The sequence below is a fragment of the Limulus polyphemus genome, unplaced genomic scaffold (genome assembly GCF_000517525.1).
Source record: "Limulus polyphemus unplaced genomic scaffold, Limulus_polyphemus-2.1.2 Scaffold1012, whole genome shotgun sequence".
Classification (NCBI taxonomy): Eukaryota; Metazoa; Arthropoda; class Merostomata; order Xiphosura; family Limulidae; genus Limulus; species Limulus polyphemus.
This window is the reverse complement of record NW_013666622.1, coordinates 78517-80873: the sequence shown is the minus strand read 5'-3', so window position 1 is coordinate 80873 and position 2357 is coordinate 78517. Positions and strand designations below refer to the sequence as shown.

Sequence of the window (2357 nt, the reverse complement as noted above, 5' to 3'; positions counted from 1 at the left end):
AGTCATTACAAGTAATCGAAATACTGTCATTATGATTTCTCGTTAGCATTATTTTTTATTAATCCAAGTTTAATCAGCTTGGGGCTGGCATGACCTGGTAATTAGGGGGGGGGCTGCCTCTTGATTTAGAGATCTCAGGTTTGATTCCCATTGTCATCAAACATGTTTACACTTTCAGCCACAGTGCATTATAGTTGTTTCTTTGCTTATGAGTTAAAGTGAAGCTAATAAAGACTATCTGCCACCATCTTAATTCTGAACTAGAGGACAGGCAACTGATTGGCAGTACCATCCACCAACTCTTGGGCTACTTTAGTATTTAGTATTTTACAGTATGTCATGTTTCTCTTCTATAACTGAATAACAGTATTTTTTAATGTTGAATAAGATGTAAAATTACTGTTTTTACATTGTTGCACATAATAACTTATAATTTGTGTATTCCTATTCTTGAGTATTAAATACACCATAAACTTACCTTTCCTATATTGTATATGCGTTGTATGTAACACCCACCACAACTCTTACTTTCCTGAATTTGTGTACTGGTTGAAGTTGTGACAGGCACTGGCATATGTCTTGAACCCGCAATTCTCTGACCAAGGGGCAAACGCTCGCGAAACAATATTCTTTAAATTTTAATTATATACATAACCATGCCAGCCTTTTATTTTTTAAAACCATATGATAAATTACTATTAAAATGTACTAATCGTTTTCAAGAATCAATAACAAAATCAACAAATTAATATATTAAAACCTGCAAATATTAATCATTACGTTAATACTAAGAACAAAAACATAACTTTAAGTTTAACATGGCTTACTCTGATCGACTTTATATATCACATAGAATAATATCATAAAAACATAATCCGTAATCGATTATGTACAAATACGCTGCGATTGCGATATAGACTTCGTAAGGCCTAGAGAACAGTTTTTTTACAGTAACTCGACCAGCCCTAAAAGTTTTTCACCTCTTCTTCCAAAATTTCCAGAGAACATAGCCGAATGATTATCGATCAGTTATTATCTTCACACGTGAGAGAACTTCGTAATCAACCCATACATTAAATGTAACTTTGATGGAAACTAACATGAAATAACATCAGGCTAAAAGTTCACAATGTAATGATCATAACACATTTATATAAAAATATTGTTGTTTTCATTGATTCATTGTTATAGTAATAAGCCTTATTGTTTGGTTTGATTCCATCGCTGAGTATATATTTATATATATATATATAGCTTTTCTCGTTCCAAGAATTAACTTAACGTTTAATAAGCCTCTCGCACATTTGCTTTCGCATATTATGGATAGAGAGCGTTCTCTTGTTCACTTCAAAATTTTTGGAAAATGCCAAATACTTTCTTTCGAAGTGCGCGTAATTATCAATCTACTCTGTGGTAATGTGCAACTGTGACGTTGTTATAACAAGCTTTTAATACAGACGGTGTTATTTTACGAAAGTTTGGTGAAATGCAGATTATTTTACTTAGGGATAGCATTAATTTAGAATTTGTTGCCTATGGAAAGTTTGGAAATTTGGATTTCAATATCTTATGGATATTAAAATGTTAAAAGTATATAACTGTATAATGTATATACAATTTAAAACAGTAGTTTTCTTTCCGTTCAAGTTTTTGATCATTTATTTGTTATTAAATACAAAGCTATGCAATAGGCTATCTGTGCGGTACCCACCACAGGAATCGAAAGCCGATTTTTAGCGTTATAAGCCTCAATACTTGTCGCATGTGTGGATCTAGGAGAAGGATCCAGAGACTCTGGACCCTCCTCAATATTTAACAGTACTACAGTGAAATTAATGTAAATTTATAAGTACTGCTAGTAAAGGTCTAGTTGGACTCATCGTACAAAGGCATGGGTCCTTCCCTGATAAGGTGTAAATTGTAAAATCTGGTTTTTACATTATATTGTTGCGTCAGCGAGGTCAGGTGACTAGTGTCACGCCACTCCTTCTCTCGAACCTTCGTGAATTATCGGGAGACTACTGGATACGTGTTAGTCTTGTATATATAAGACGTTGACAGCGTGACGGGACAACAGTGTAGTGAGTAATTGAACTGCAGTCAGAGAGTATTGTTGAAATTGAGCACGTTCGTTGTTATAGAGCGACTGTTGAAATTAAGTGTATCGTAAAGTTATATTCAGAAAGAATAAACCAGTTTTATTTAAGAAAGGACTTGTGTCGCTAAAGTTTCGTCGGAACGAAGTAACGGAAAATTAAGTGACGACTGGAGGCGTAACAAATTGGTGTCAGAGAGTGGTATATAAAAACAAAAATAGAAACAAGAAGCTGCAAATCAAACTACAGCCTAGCAGACTT

General features: G+C 33.8%; 1 protein-coding gene across 3 annotated transcripts in view; it reads right to left on the bottom strand.

The window, feature by feature from the left end:
- Positions 1 to 1320, bottom strand: part of LOC106461694 (zinc finger CCCH domain-containing protein 10-like) — a 16003-nt gene extending 14683 nt beyond the window's left edge. The window contains exon 1 of one of the 3 annotated variants that reach the window (XM_013921542.2): positions 828 to 1320. The gene's annotated coding sequence lies outside the window, so the exon portion shown is untranslated. Of the gene's footprint in view, positions 1 to 478; positions 794 to 827 lie in introns of those variants that run through there. The other 2 variants (XM_022388712.1, XM_022388711.1) reach the window with 2 other exon arrangements.
- Between the last annotated feature and the right edge of the window lie 1037 nt (positions 1321 to 2357).